The following is a 16,018-nucleotide window of genomic DNA, read 5'->3' as shown; positions in this document are numbered from 1 at the left end:
AGCGCACAGAGCTGTTTGTTTGTTTGTTTTTTTAATGCCAAGTTGGGAGGGGGCGGGCAGGGAGAAGGAGCTTAGCAGAAGTCTTAGCCAAAAGGGCTAGTGCTGGTGTTCCAGGATGGGACAAAGAGCAGCACGGCCACCGCAGCCCCAAACCCTACCTTTGGTATTGTAGCAATGTCCTCCTTGAAGGAATCACTGCGTATTATCAGCTCTGATAATTCGGGTGCCGGGTGGTAGAAGCTGACAGGGCCCTGGGGGCACTAATTCATGTTACCACTATGGTTTTCGTCAATGATCTACAGACTTTCCCTCAAACTCTGAGCACTGTTTGAGAGATGGCTGAACAGTTGTTATGAAGCACATCAGAAAAAAGTCAGGAAGCGGTGACAATAAGGACAAAACTGAGGTGGCTGGACTCTTCTGGTTACTTTCGGCTGAAACCAAAGCAGGCAGAGGAGATCTGGACAGCTGTGCCCTTTCCTCGATCACAAGATGGACAGTGCGAAAAACTGGACCAAATCCAGTCTGTTCCAACCTCTATCTGCTGTGATAGTTCAAAAGCATCTCTGACGTTTTAAAATGTAGGAGGAGTTGAAAGACACTTTGCAGACCCTCCACCTGTGAAAACAGGCACGGTTTGGTCTGGGCTCTGCACAAAGTCCGCAGACAGGTGGAAGAGCTCCTGCTGGTATTATGGAGAACTAGTGGAAATTCGCCGCTCTTTGGCTGCAGGGGAAAGGTGATGTAGATGATTAGAGATGGGAAGAGTGAATTTGAGGGGAAGGTTTGAGAAGTCAAGGTCAAGTGTCTATAATGAGAAGAACATACTTTGCACAAGAGGGGAAGGTAACGATATTCTTGGTTGCGTAATCTAGCCTGAGAACTATATTCTCTGATTTTTATTCTACTTGCATGAAAAGCATCTCTCCATCACTTCCTCATCTCTAAATTGTTTGGTAGACATGATTCATTAGAAATTCTGCTCTGTTGAATAGCAAAGTAATGAATCTTTGTGCTTTCCATTTCCTCCATCTGAACTGGAAAGTGTTTTTCTCACACAATCTCAGTCTTGAGCAGTAATAACAAAACCACAACTTCTGTTGCAGTTCTTTATTTGCAGGTTAGATTCCTCTGTGGACACATCTAAACACAAGCGTACACGACCTGCTGGCTACAAGACAGCAGACAAAGAAAATGATGGTTATGACTGTGTGAAGAAATATCATTCTGGTATTTCTGTTTTAACATAGCAAGGTCCAGGACTCACTGTCAGGAAAAACTGCTCATGGTTTTGAGGTTTCTCACTTAGATGCTAAGCTGAGAACAACTTCTATATGCAGAACAATGATTTTTGTATGCGATTTTTGGTTTAACGCCATATAATCCCTATTTCTGATTGATCAGGTGGTACCGAAATGGGTAAAGCTTTGATTATGGCTTGACTTATGTGCATGCAATTCCAGAGCAAACACAATCAAGTCGCAGAATTTATATTAGTAAGAGATCCTGGGCTAGCTTGTGTGGCCAACCTGCCCGTTCCTTTGGCTCTTCCACACTGCAAGCACTGAAGGCCCATCTACTACAGCTGAAGCTGTTGCACAGGTTTGGAAACATTTTTTTTAACTCAGTAGCTGAAAAATCTGGCTATTCCTGGTCCCTCGTCCCAATCCATCAGCTGTCTTCAATTATTCTAGAGAGTTCCTCAAAGTTTCAGCGTCTTCTAATTAATTTTCCACCTCTCTCATCTTCTAGTATTGCCTTTACGTGACTCCTCTGTAACACCAAAGCGATGTGAGATGATGGAGTAAAGGAGAGCAGGGTGCTGTGCACTGAGGACATGTTGGCTTAGATGCTAGTTCCCAAGTTACAGCTGTCAGCGGTGGATTCACCGCAGTCCAGGGGAATAAAGACAAAAAGGAATATAGATGTTTTCTTACTTTCCTCTCTTCTTTCTGTAATGGCTGTGGGACAGAGGAAAGATATTATTTGACATCGCTGAACTCTTAAGATGTTTTTCATTACAGAAGTGTCACAAATAAGAAACTCACCCCTGCCTTAAAATGCTCGGTCCAGTGCGGGAGGCACTGTTTCTGAAGGGAAAAGGTTTATTTTTTCTCAGTCTTGAATCAATCTTGGCTTTCCCTGCTGTGACTGGTGGAGGAGGAGGGGAGGGCTGGCAGGCTCGTGTGTGAGGATTCATTTCCTCCAGGTCACTGAACGACCATCAGCTAGCGCTAGGGTTCGGCTGCCATGGGCCCACGCCGAATTTCAAACGGAGGCCCCATATGAAATCCCTGCAGCCCGGGGTGTCGGGGGGAGGCACCCCTGCCCCGCTGCTTGTAGCAAAACCCCCACCTGCTTCTCCTGCTGATGTTAGGAGAGGTCTGAGCCCTGTTGGAGCACAGATCTTCTCACTTTCTGTTTTCCAAGACCTGTGCTGGGCACAGACTTAAAAGTATCCCTAGAACAAATTGACTGAGGCATCCTCTTTCTGACACGCTCCCGGATGAGATGAAGGGAGCCCTTTGCTCCCTCCCCTGCCCCTTTTCTCGGTGACACAGATATAGGCCATGCAGCTCTTCCTCTGTTTTGGCGAAGGGAGGGGCAGTTTCCTGTTTTTCTACAGAAATTAGATTGATCCAGGATGCCTTTGTGCCGCTGCTGGCCTTGATGCGTGCAGACGGGCTAACAGTGTACGTGGGCTCTGTGGCTTTTACTGCAGTTTTCCTGTTCGCTGCTAGTACCAAGCCTTCGCCCCTCCCTGCACTGCACCGTGGCTAGATCCTCGGGGTTGGGATGTGTGGAGGGACACCCCTTTGACCCGTGCAGGAGGCTCCCAAGCACCAGTAACAAGCTTTTCCTGCAAAAACGGGGTTTGCTTTTCCAGTGGCCCTTTCCAGGGTGTTTGCATGTTCCCAGCACAGTAGTGCAGCTCCATCCTGCTCCAGCCAGGGGACTGCTCGGCCAAGGCCAGGGCTGTATCTGGCATTAACATCCCAGGAATCTGCTCCAGGCTGGCAGGATAAAGTGGAGAGACATGTTTACAGCTGCTGGGGGAGGGCAGGTGGGGAGCACAGGCAGGGGGGCAAACCCAGCCCAGCCTAACAGTCTCACGGTCTAGCTGTCGCTGTCAAGGATTTGGTCTTGAATAAGGAGAAATGGAAAGCAAGCAGCAAATTGGCTTTGCTCAGTGCTTTGGCCACAATTAATAGGGAGGGAACTGGGCAAAGGTAGGGTATAATTAAGTTGGCTGATAGCAGAGTTCTGTCCAGAGCAGGAATGCGTTGCATGCTGTCACGCTATAATTAGCAACATTTTGTTATAGTGCTTTTCCTTTCCTTGAAGGATCTCAAAAAGCTTCACAAAATGCACTCGGTTAAAGTTGCCAGCTCCTCTCAAGGAGAGAGGCGCCACGTCTGCAATGCCCTGATCCTGCGCGGTGGGATGGCGGGAGGCAGGCAGAGGGAGCAGGATGAGGCTTTTCCTCCGAGCTGGGGGACACAGGGTCTCTCTGCCTGGGGTGACCAGTGAAATGGGTGATTTTGCCTGTGAGAAAGCTGGAGCAGGGAGAGGTGAAGTGGCTTTCTAAGGTCAGCAAGTGAGTCATGGGTAAAGCTAGGAATAGAAGCCAGCAGTCAGGCTCCCAGCTGCTGTACCTATGGTTATTTCTATTTATGCTCTTCACTTCTCTTGCCCATGGTTTACTGAGTGCATTCCAAGAGTAACTTGCCTGCCAAACTTCCTCCCCTTTAAAACCAGAAATGGACAGATAAGATAGTAGAAGAAATCAGTTTAACTGCTGGTATGTGCACAAACATACCTGAACCCTGTCCAAGTCATCAGCCTCTTTTTTTTTTTTTTTTCATACTCTTTTGGGGCAGGAGAAACCCCTCCAGTCTCAAAGTGCCTATAGCAGTTTGCTGGCAGGATATCAGATGATTTATTTCCTTCGCCTGTGGTCAAAAGAAGAAAAAATTAGAAAAGCAAAAAAAATAAAGAAGGCAATCATGTTAGACATAGCAAAACCCGGTCAAGTGACTCCAATATAAATCCCACGAAGGCAATGGGAGAATTGTGGCTCTGGGAATTAGAAGTTTAGACTGTAAACCAAAATAAAACTGAAACCCCAAATAAATGCTGCATTCTCCCCCAGTAAATGCCTTATCTCCCGCTGAATGCCTTATCTACCTCTCAGTGAAGGCATTGAGAGTTTCTTCCATCAACTTTAGCTGTAAATCAGATTGGGCCTAAGGCCAGAGTACCTGAAAAGCCCTAAAGCCAGGAGTAGGGATTTGGCTCCTCATTATTCTTGGGGTGAGCACAATTCGACTGCTGTGTCGACTGGTGTTCAGAGGCGGGCATTAAAAGGTTAATGCAGGTAGCAGGACTGACTTGAAGTCAGAGTGTTATATCAAATGGAAGCCTGGTAGCAGCATAAGCAACCAAAAATGCTATGCTGTATCTGCTATCAGTGTGCTACCTGAGAGCAGGCACTGAGGATGGAGCCAGGCTTGCCTCCTTCGCGACATGAGCTACCCAAATTCACTCAAACTGCCCTTAGTCGTGGATCAGCGGATGGGCTGCCCATGTACTTTTGCATCCCAGCACAGTATCCCATCACTTCTTCACACTACTTGGCGCTCTCTGCCTGGCTCTCCTTTCTCCTCTGTTTTCTTCTTTTTGTGTTTCACCCTTTATTTTTCTATTATTTGCAATGTTTTAATTGCAGTCTTCTTTTCATTTCCTAACTCGAGAGGTGATCTGCCACGTAAGGCACGCAGAAGCTACTGCTGCTGGCGCGAGTCCCCTGGAAGGGCAGAGAGGTGCCTCAGGCCGCCGTCTGAGCCTCAGGATGCAGCCGTGAGCTTTTCCCCCAGTGATCTGCAGCGTGGAAGCAGGGAGCCACCTGATCTTTGACCAGGAGGGATTCAGCACTGTGTGTTTTTTGTGTTTCTTCTGTTCTCTACTTTTCTGGATTCTTCCCAGCCTTCTCTGGGATCGTTGCAGAGGGATGAGACTGCAATAATGTTGGTCTGGTTCCCAGATACCTTTTATGCACAGGCGATCCACTTCTATGAGCTGACTTTTGCAGAGTGTCCCAGGTGTAAAAGCTGACCTCTCCCCTCTGCCCTTGCGGTGATTCCCTAATGCTGGAGCTGATGAGCAGTGTACAACCGAGCTCTCCCTCCTCCTGCCCGTCCTGGCTCTGCACACTGCAGTTCCAGGTCCTTTCACGGAAATTAACATTTACTTTAAGAATTAAAATAAACAAAAACAAATAAATCTCCTAACAAAATAAGATCAATAAAAACACAGCCAAGTGCTTTGTTTTGCTTAGAAGATGCATCTTTGTGCATATCCACTTGCGTGTTGCCAAGTTTTGGAAATCAGCAAAGGCTGACATTGTTTACTGCAAATTAAAGACCCTCTGGAGACACTCTGTCTTGCTTTCCAGTATAGCCTTGGGCGGGGGGAGGCAGGCAGTTGGACAGTAGCATAGAAGAAACCCTGTTCCAGTGTTGCTAACTATAGCATTAATTTCAGAGTCATAAATAACTTCAGTACCATGGTTACAGCACTAGCCAAGTATGATATCATTTAGTTTGGGATTAGGGAAAAATATCTTTCTTGAGGCTGCGGCTTCTAAAATAAGCAACTTTTCCAGAATGGGTTTTCTTCCAAAGACTACACAGAGAAACTCCAGCCTGTAGCTGTAAATTAGAAGGATTACTTTGCTAAAACTGGCTGGATGAGAAGTGTCAGCAGGTAAAACAGCTCAGAGGGTAGATTCTTCTAAGTTCCTCAGTGAATGACAGCCTGGCACTCTGTCGGTTTTCTTAGAAAACAGCACCTTCTGTGAATGAGAACAAGCATAGTCTTTTCCAGCCCGGCTTCTGTACTATGGAGAAATGCAGAAGATAGGTCCCTTCAGAAATCAGACGCCACTAATGGCCGTTAGAAAGATGGATTGAGAGATCGGCGCTGACAGTTCCCATGGCTGCGTGGGCAACAGTATAGTAACTGCGCAAGCAAATGACAGCTAGCGTGCATCCATTGGTCCAGTCGAACAAACAACTGTGATATTTGTATTACAAAATTTACACACAATTACATGCACATACAATTCTGCAGGACCATGCGAGCAACAGCGAAAAGCTGATCCTGAATATGTTACATATAGTACAACAAGTAACTCAAATGGGTCAAGGGGCTTACGTTTGGAGGCATAACAAGAAAAATTTTATGGGAAACAAACCCTTTAAACATTGCAAAAATGGTCATAGGTTGGTGATACAGGAAATCGGGCTCTAGGGCTCCTAGATACAAAATGCTAGACCACACAACCCAAAGCACTGATCCCATTCAAAATTGTTCAAAAAGTTATGACATTAAGTCTGTATTGGTAGGCTTTATGCCAGATTAGATATTGTCTTTCTTCCTGCTCCCGGCATAAAGCCAGCATAAACGCCATATTATGTACTCTGGCTAATTCAACAGAAACATAATTGTGTGCCCAGGCATGATCTGGATTGAATTTGTCCTGCTAAATGATCCAGTAGTGCTCAAACCTGGTATAAAGGACCATGGAATTGTGGTACAAACGTCCATTTCAAATATCATGACTTCTCTAATGTAAGGCAAGAGAACTTTGCCACATGCAAACATCTATAATAATTGTTGAAATGCTTTCCCTTAGTTTAATGCCAATTCACAGCACAGATTAGAGGGTGCCCCCGATGAAAAGCATTGGAGAAACTTGAACACATGGAGGAAAAAAAATTTACTTTTTATTTCTGCATTTCCTTTATGATTCTTCCATATGCTCATCTCCATTATGGTTCTAATCATAGAGAGAATATTTGAAAAGTGACATTTGAGGATAGGCTGAACAAGTCTGATACACTGCGTTCATTAGCCCTGTCCCTCACTGCTACGGCCTGATCCCCGCTGAGATCCCCTCTGGTGGCTAACTTACCCCCAGCTCCTGACAGCGGAGTCTCAGCTTTCAAGGCGATTGCAGGCTTCTGCAGCTCTGAGCAGGCTGAAGACCCTGGCCTCTTTCTTTTGCTCGTTGTCTATGCTAGGCTTGGCTTCTTTGAAAGTAAACTGTTATCCATCATGAAGATGTGGGAGGCCAGCATGGTTTTCATTTTCTCAGCAGCGGGCTCAGCAAATACCACATACCTTGCCCTCTCTCAGGCTGTGTTAGATGGAGGGATGCTTTTGGTTTGGGAATAGTCCTCTGTGTGTGTGAATCTCTCTGTCTTGAATTCATTTTTATTTCAGCTGAGAATTGGAAAGCAACCTAAAGGGGGGAAAAAAAGAAGACGACAGGAGAATTATATTCGTGTATGAAGACAGAGGTTTCTTGAGTTATCTGGTATACTTTACAGGAAAAAATATAAAGGCCATCTGGCCAAGTGAGTGGCTAGAAGAGATTTCACTGACATTAGTACTAAATTACAGTACCAATAGTTTCTTTATTATGGACAGTGAAAAAAAGTATTGCTTTTAGGCTCAGAAGATGTGCAGCTTGCTGACCCATCCTGTAACTCTAGCAAGATCAAATCTTTGTCATTTCTCATACTATGCCTGTTTTCTCCACACTGATTGCAGGACATCTGTTCCCTGCCTAATAATACAGGACCCTGACCTAACACTGGGATTTCTACCACTGCATAGGGCATCATGACCCAGTCTTATTTTATCAAGGTTATTTAGAGGTTCACTGTTTTGTTCAAATCCTCTGCTGTCAGGGAAAAGATTCAGGTCTGGGCCACTTGAGAACTTTTGCAGGTAGTTGAGCTGCAATATGCCAAACAGCCTGGTCTGTATTTGGGATGGGGCCTGGATAGTCCAAGGAGCCCCCTCTTCTGTAAGGAGAAACCATCTGCCAGAGCTGTGTGTGCATCTCTACTTGGAAGCTACTGGAAGCTGTTCTCAAGCGTAGTTTGGAAATATGCAGGCAATTACATATCACTGCTGTTGTACTAATACTGCCAACCGTGGGGTCAGGTTGTCCCCTTCGTTTTCCAGTAATTACTATTTTTAGTTCAGGTTTCATTCGAGTGTAATGTTTTTAGATGAGCCCAAAGATCCTCTGGCTGTGCTCTGTACAGCTTCATAGAAGACAGATGGGGCATTACAAACACAGTGTACTTAGTCCCCGCCACTTCATGAGATTCAAAGTCCAATTCAGTTCACTAAAGAATGATGTTTTCAAGTTCTGAGAAAAGCCGACTCTGGATGGAAGCAGAATATCCGCAGCAGAAACACAATTTAACAGGGAATAATTTCACCGATAATTTCACCTGCACAATAAAACAGGAAGATTGCAAATGTTCAAGGATCACAGGGAAAGTCTGCCATGGCTTGTGTTTTGTTTTAGTAGCTTGGGCCATGTCAGCTTGTCAAGTGCATCTTGAGAGATTCATGGCCCTCCTCAATCCCAAGGCAGTCTGTGACCTAAAAGAAACTGAAATCCAAGGAAGGAACCAAGCGGCCAGGCACTGGCCAGAGTAAGTCAGCGCAGCTCCACTGCGGAGCTGGAGCAACCCCAGTTCACATCAGCAGGGAAGCTGGGCTAGGCAGCGTTCCTGGAACTGCGGTTCAATCTCAGTCCAAACGCCGAGGTCACCAGTGGCCGTCCCAGCTGCAGCGTGAGCTGAGGGCATGAGTCAAAGCCACAAAAGGCTGACACGACCTTGCCAAGTATTAAAAGCGCAAAGATGCTAGATACTGCCTTGCGTGTGCTGATTACTTCCGGTTGAAGGTGATGGAGAACATACAAGCCACAAGCCACTAAATACTTGGGCAATCAAGAAATCCGAATACATCTGTTGTTCAAAAAGCATCATATATATTCTAACCTTCCACGTACATTGACCAACTGATCCTTAAAAGAGGCCTGGGAAGATCCCAAGTAGCACAATCCTAATTTTACTGAGGCCACAAAGAGTAATTAGCTGACTAAAGACTGCAAACATTGGCATCCATATTAAAATTGGGACTCGGAGAATTCTTACGCTCCTCGCCTGCTGCTGCTGACGTGTACCTGTAGCATGGCAGCTGGGGAGCACGGGCCAGAATCCCGATGTTGAGAAACCACAGCTCTCGAATAAAGGATGGCCACACAAACACAGGGGTCTCACATTTAGGATGTCGTCATGACAGAAAAGCCCAGACAGACGGGGTTAGGTCAACAACTTCTGAAAACAGTCTGTGTAAAACAGAAACTACTGTTGAATTTAGCTTGTTGCTACCGAAACGGGTTTCTTGGAGTCATACCGGTATTCTAGAATAAAACCTGAAGTCTAGCTGCTGGTTTCAGCTCTCAGTGTAAAACATAGCTGACTGCAGATTAACACAAGGCAGCTAATGGCTGCAGGTCAAAATTATACTAATGGTGGATTAAATACAGATATTATGGCTGAAATGTGGCAAGGTGCCTTCCGGAGCCGAAAGGTCTGTGGAGAAGGAGTCCAAACCCATGGACGAGCAACGGAAGCTGAGATTGTTTTTCACCAAGCCGTGTGAACCAAACCTGTCAAGTTTCACACGAAGGGCAGCCCAAGGCATACTCGTTTAGTTCTCAGAAACTGGAATTTGTGCATAAATATGTGACAGCCTGTGGTAACCAGAAACTATTCTTATCACAGGAAATGCTGTTGGTCAGGAGCAACAAATGCGCTTGGTCCCCACAGTGCTAACAAGCCTTCGACTTTGCCTCTGCTAGACAGATCCTCGGGTTTATTTCATTGGCAGTGTGCTTAATAACAAGAGATCGAGTAAATTGGTTTGACTCAAAGCAGACAAGCCAACAAGACACAGAGAATAACGTGTTCGGAGCAGAGGGATATGGTGGAGTCTCAGCAGTCTGCCTTTGCCTCAGCTGACTTCTCCTTAGATTGATCTGTACTCAGGTGAACATGACTAGCAGGAAGGTAAATTGATTTAATTTGCATATTAATACAAAGTTTAGGGTGTTTGGAGGGTTTATAACACACAATAGAAGGTGGGTGTCAGTTTTAGTGAGACTAAAAGAATCTAATTGAGTGTAAAGGAGGTTAAATTTCTGGCAAAGCTCAGTTTCAGGAGCTGCCAGAAGATGCCAACTTACCTCAATTTAGGACCCATCAAAGTAGTATTAAAGTTTGGATTTAAGCATTGAGTAAGCAGCTTTACGTGCCTGTGGGAGGGTGTGATATCCTAACAATAGTAGGAATGGTGCATGGTGCATGCAAATTACTCTGCTCTTCACAGTGGATTTTGGATGAGGATGGAAAGGAAATTAATTTCTTTTTGAAATAAAGCCCAAGATGTTTGTAGTTATTAAGATCAGTAAGTGATTTCAGTGAAAAATTGGCTCTTGTGCATGCAATAAAAAATTTGCTGTGCTGTATCTCAGAAAACATATTTTGTAACAGAAATAGTAAATTTTGGGGTTTCTGTGTTAACAATAACTGTATTTTAAAAAAAGGCAAACACAAAACAACAAAACAAAGCAACAAAAATCCAGGAAAAGGATTTTGACTGTAGGGAGAAATACTCTGAATTCCAGGGAAAAAAAAAAGAAGGAAAAAAAAAGGAAAAAAAAAAACAAAGAAAAAAGAAAACCTGTCAGAAAAATTATTTTAAAGAGGGGGTTTGTAAGCAGATTTAAAAGAAAAGCTGCTAAAGACAGAAAATGGCTTTCTATAAATGAGGAATCCTTTCATTTGTACTGCTCTTACAAAACAATGCAGGAAATCACACAGGATGCTGCTGATGAGAAGGAGGAAGTGGTTTTAAGGATGACATTGGACTCTGCAAGTGGGATGCCAGACATATCGAAGCGTACGTCTTTCTACCGGTTTAATATACCATGAACTGCTTCTGCTTTCTCTGCCTCTGCTGCCAGAGGAGCAGCGCACGCTACAATGAGCAACTCAGGGAGCTCTATTTGAAGCCTCGGTGGCTCATGACTAAACACGGCCAAACTGTCTCCTAAGCTCTTGCTTCAGGGTGGTGGTGTTACAAAACCTGTTCAGGAACCGAAACTTTTGAAGCCTTACCGAGCTGCCTGGTGAAGGCCCCACCTACTCTGAGTCCTGTTTGACCCACGACACATCATGTGGGGAGCGGGCAAGGCACGAGGCGGCCTTATTATAGAAACAGGGCAAAGTACTTGACTTCTGCAGAATTCAAGGCTGCCTTTGCCATTTTTAAGCAGTTACAGTAAACAAGATAATCCATGTTTATTGAGGTCCTTGGTGTGTTATTTTTCTTCTCACTCTTGATGTGGTGTACAGGTTCAAAGGCACCAGTACAATACCTCTTTGCCTCAACAGAAGCTGCATGAGGCGGTTTCTAAGAAGGCTGCATGTGCAGAGCCTTGCGTGATCGCTGTGATAGCGGGTGCACCTACTGTAACTGCAAATGAAAACAGTTTCAGTTCTAGTTAGTCATTTGCTACAGTTTTGAATACACTTAAAAATAACTATGCACACAAATAATTCATACGGATGCACCTACAGAATTTGTGTACACATTTGTGTGTGTATTTATACATATATATTTGGCAAACTTTCAGTGAAGGTGCCTGTGTATTTCTGTATGCAGTCTATGATCGTGCCTCTTTTACTGTATACGAAATGTAGCTCAGTTTATTTTCAGCTAATCTATAGCTTTTAAGCAGTTAAATTCAGGTCAGTAGCCACACGAAGCCAAAAAATCTTCAAATTCTATCAATCAGAGCCGTTAAATAAATCCAAACTCAGAGTAAAATAGTTATTCACAAGGCTTGCTCCTAAATGCTTCATTAAAATGTTGTATTGGCGAGCCTGTAACAAAATGCAGGCTTTCACCTCTGTGCTATTTGTTCCTCACAAACTGAAATTCAGGAGACTGACTCCACAGTACTTAATTTAATCAGAGCCAGTGCAGATCTAGCTGCCTGTTCATGTGTCCTGAGTCCCAAACACAGCAATGCATCAATGCCGTCAACTCCTGCTACAAAACCGAAATACATTTTCCTGCTAAGTGTCACCTAAGCATCAGAGGGATGAGTCTTAGAAGGGACACCCCCCCTCAGCTATGTGGCTCAAGAGATCCCTCGTTCAATGATCAAAAGATCAGTGGCATCTGCCCCACCTGTCCCCATGCACGTGAAATGTGCTGTGAGCCTTTGTCTTCCGTGCAAAACGTGGCTTTATTTCCTGACTTCTGTAGTGAAGCAAGAAACAGCTTTTTCATCACTAAGAAAATATTATGGACAAGACAAATAGGAATAAATATAGTCACAATTTAAAATGGCAATTTATAAAATACAACTCAATTTCAAATCTGCTGAAAAAAATGTACCTTTGCCTAATAAACAAGGCCCACCTGCAGTTTGGCTTTTTAGTTTCAAGGTTTCTCTTTGCTGATGGAAGTGGCCTTCATGTGGGTTAAAGCTCTATAAATGGTTGCACACTGAGGTTTAGCGCTTATCCAGTTTATCAAGAGGTCAGCCCCCGCTATTCATGTGGTCCAAGGTAAAACAACATTGGTTTTCATGATGGTAGAAATGAGACAAGCGAGGTCCTTGTTCTACAGCACTCTAAAAGTTATCGAAGAGCCCTAGAACAGGAAGACCTGAGGCTGAGGTTATCCCCACAGATGCCTTTCCTGAGCTAGTTCCATTCCCTGGGCAGAAGAGTGGAGAGCCTGGATTGCTTCAGTGCACTGCCTTCCCAGATGGAAAACACTTTTGCAAATGAAAGAAAGGTGGATTTCCCCCAAAACACTGTATCGCATTTCCTAGGGCAGTGCAAAATACGTCCCAAGACAGTCTGGATCGCTGCTGCTTCAGTGTGGTTGCAGTCACACAAGCTCAATCTGAACACGTAAACTCCCAACGTAAGTATTGTGGCTGCCTTGGCTCCCACAGCTGGATTTTCAACCTGGGGAAGTCTCAGGGTGAAAACGTCTTGGACCCTGTGAGGCCCTGGGCATTGCCTGAGTGGGTGGAGGCCCTGTGGCCTCACAATCTGGCCCCACACAAGGCTTGATTTTCAGAAGAGCTCAATTGCTATCTGCATGCTTGCTTTAGCAGCCACACTTTGGAAACAGCACAGCTCCTCAGAGATTGAACTGTCAAAAATCTGGTCAGTTGTGTAACAAAAGGAGCTGCCACACACTAATTCATAGTCATTTGATCTCCAAGAGAAGCCACTTAGCAGATCTGGACAAGGGCTGACGCTGATAAGGAAAGAACTCATTAAACTGATAGAATTAAAGATTCTCCCCGGCCTGTGATTTGCCACCTGTCACTCACTCTGTTGTTTCTGTAACTCAGAACAGTAGGTTTTAGGAGCAGAGATTGTGTGTTCCTACATCTTCTTCTTAAGGTTCTTTTAACATTACGTAATTACCAATAATACAAAGGGAATAGGGTATGAGAAGAGAGCTGTAGATATCCAGTTTTTGTGATGTTGCTCTTGACAGCAAAAAGCCCCTTCTATTTCAAGAATCCTTTATAGGAAGTATGTCTCCTAAATAAAACATAAGACTCAAAAAAAACCAAAACAAACCAAGCAAAGCTCTCTAGAAAACCTTTGTAACTAACACATTGCTAGAGCCAACCACAGGCAACATCACGGGCCCTTCTGTTGACTCAGACGATGCTAACTCTCCTTGAGAACAACATCAAGAGCAGGCATTTGGGTTCAAAAACCATGAGTGCAATTTCCCATGAACACTGAAGAAATAGGCCTGAAATACATATATATTTTTAAAATGATCTTTTTCCCCAGCAAGGCTCGGGAGAAATCACAGATTGAGGAACACAGCCTGGTTTAAAAGCGTTGGGGAATTACCTTTTGAATCCTGACATCGCAAAGTCCAGTGTCCTGGGAAAAGGCATCCCAGGGACATCTTTCCGCTACCAGCATTGGGCTGAAACGCTGCGTAACTACAGAAGCTGTTGCCCACCATTATATAGATGATACATTTATGTAAAAAGAGACAAAAAGGAAGCTCCTTTTCGGGGATGGAACCTGTCGCCTCGTTAGCAGCATACCTGGACACCCCTCCTCACCACACCTGCCCACCCCAGGGTGGCAGCTCTGTCTGAGACCTGTGTCAGCTGGCACGGTGCGGCCCGGGCCGCCGTGGCTCCCCACGCCCTGCCTTCCCCACACACAGATTTGGGGTTTCCTTTGAGGTCTAGACACTGCAACAGCACTAGCGCCTTCCTGGCTGCTGCACCGCGGCTCTCGGCAGCCTAGGGCCCGGCAGCCCCTGGCCCCAAAATGATTATTTTCTGTCAGGGTTTTCTCTCAACCCTCCCCACTCTCCCATGCTATTGCTTCAGGGCAGTGCAAGGAGGCCTCAAGGCCTCGGGGGCGGCAGAGGGCCGGCTCTACGCCCCTCACGGTGACCTCTTGTCCCGCCGGCCGGTCCTCCAAGGCCGGCTGGGGGTGTCGGTGTCCCCCTCCCTGTCCCCGACGGACGGCTCTTACCCGTCGCCCTTCCCGCCGGCGCGACGGGCCGCGGCCTGTGTACGGCCGTTGCCATGGCGACGGCGCTGCCAGGCGACGCGGTCACGTGACACCGGCCGGGCCCCAGCCGGGAGGTGGGAGAGCGACGCCGCCAGGCGGAGGGGCGTATCCGAAGGGCGTGGTTATACGGAAGGGGCGTGGCCTGGGCGGGAGGGGGCGTGGCTCGGCGTTGCTAAGGGGGCGGTTGCTAGGGGCCCGGGGGAAATGGCGGCCGGGGAGGGGGGGGGAAATGGCGGCGGGGCGAGGCCTGGGTCGTCCGTTTGTGGCGCCTGCTCTGCCAGCATACCGCACAGCCCCCAAGGCTGGTCCCTCGAGCTCCCCTGGAGCCTTTGTCATCATCCTCATAATAATATTAATGAACATTTTGGGCTTGAGCATGGCAGGCTGCCCCTCTGCGCTGTGCAGGCCTCAGCATGGAGGCCCTGCTCTTGTCGGGCCTCCCTTGGCACTTTGCAGCAATAATATTTCATAATTATCGTTATTTTCAGGGGCAAACTCATTTGAATTTTTCTCGTCTATCACTCTCTCCGCCTCCCTCTCATCGCCAGCAGAGATACGAGCCGCTTTGCGTGATTTAATTTACTGTGTGCTGGAGTTTTTTAGAGAGGTTTCCACTAGCGGCTCCTGCTCGCAGGCCTGGGCTGTATTTAGTGTTCTTTACTCCCTGCTCCATGTCCCAGCCATGGGCTACCTTTGTTAAGAGGCTCTGGAGTCTGTGTCTGTGTCAGGCAGCCTTTGTGCCCCTGTGGGCAGTTCACAGCCATCTTGTTTTTCCTTTGTATATTAAGAGTTGGAAGCAAATGGCTTGTCTAGCAGAAGAATTAAGGTTTTTTTTTATGTTAGTTAAGTGCTTTTTTATATTGGGAAAAGGCGTACAGTGAAATCTCAGTAAACGCGTACTGAAGCACACTGCTTCATGTGCCTGGGTTTTTTTTATTTTATTATGAAGACAAGCACTTTCGGGAACTCCATTTTTGTTTCCCAGCTCCTTTCATTTCTTTTGGCTGGGCATCATCAGCCAAATAGGTATAATAAAACCATTGAAGAAAGCGAATGTACAACAACCCGTTTTACCTGAGCAGATGTAAAATTGCACTCATTAAAGAAACACATTTAGGAATAAAATGCAGTTCAAAAAAACTCTTTTAAGAGCTTCCACTAGGGAAAAAGATTGCTTTGACCTTCAAAGATTGACGCAATGTGCAATGTTTATTAATCGTTTTAGCAAGAAAGTATCTATATGGGGGGATGTCTTGCCTTTTATTTGTCTGATTTTAAGAGTGCCCTTACCATTTCCTAACTTTCCTACTGAATAGGGTTGATGAAAAACTCCCCTACTCTGAGGTTAATGACTTGGCCACTAGCTTCTGCTAATGTCCACCAGAAGATTTCTCTGTGCCTCCGATGATGAGAGGAGCACCGTAAATGCTGCAAAACCCTGGGCTTAATCCCATTCACTGCCTTTCCAGAACAGGGAGGCGGCTGTGGGGCTCTCG

The 16,018-nt window shown here is 45.8% G+C and overlaps 1 long non-coding RNA gene across 1 annotated transcript; it reads right to left on the bottom strand.

Annotated features, from left to right (window-relative positions):
* Window positions 1-1,095: 1,095 nt before the first annotated feature.
* On the bottom strand, window positions 1,096-14,615 carry LOC141750197 (uncharacterized). The gene is made up of 4 exons (XR_012589604.1): window positions 14,484-14,615; window positions 6,977-7,306; window positions 3,821-3,953; window positions 1,096-1,961 (listed from the first exon to the last, which is right to left on the bottom strand). It is a non-coding gene; the product is annotated as an uncharacterized LOC141750197 (long non-coding RNA).
* Between the last annotated feature and the right edge of the window lie 1,403 nt (window positions 14,616-16,018).

The sequence above is a fragment of the Larus michahellis genome, chromosome 12 (assembly GCF_964199755.1).
Source record: "Larus michahellis chromosome 12, bLarMic1.1, whole genome shotgun sequence".
In the NCBI taxonomy this organism is placed as follows: Eukaryota; Metazoa; Chordata; class Aves; order Charadriiformes; family Laridae; genus Larus; species Larus michahellis.
This window is presented reverse-complemented; position numbering and strand designations above follow the sequence as displayed.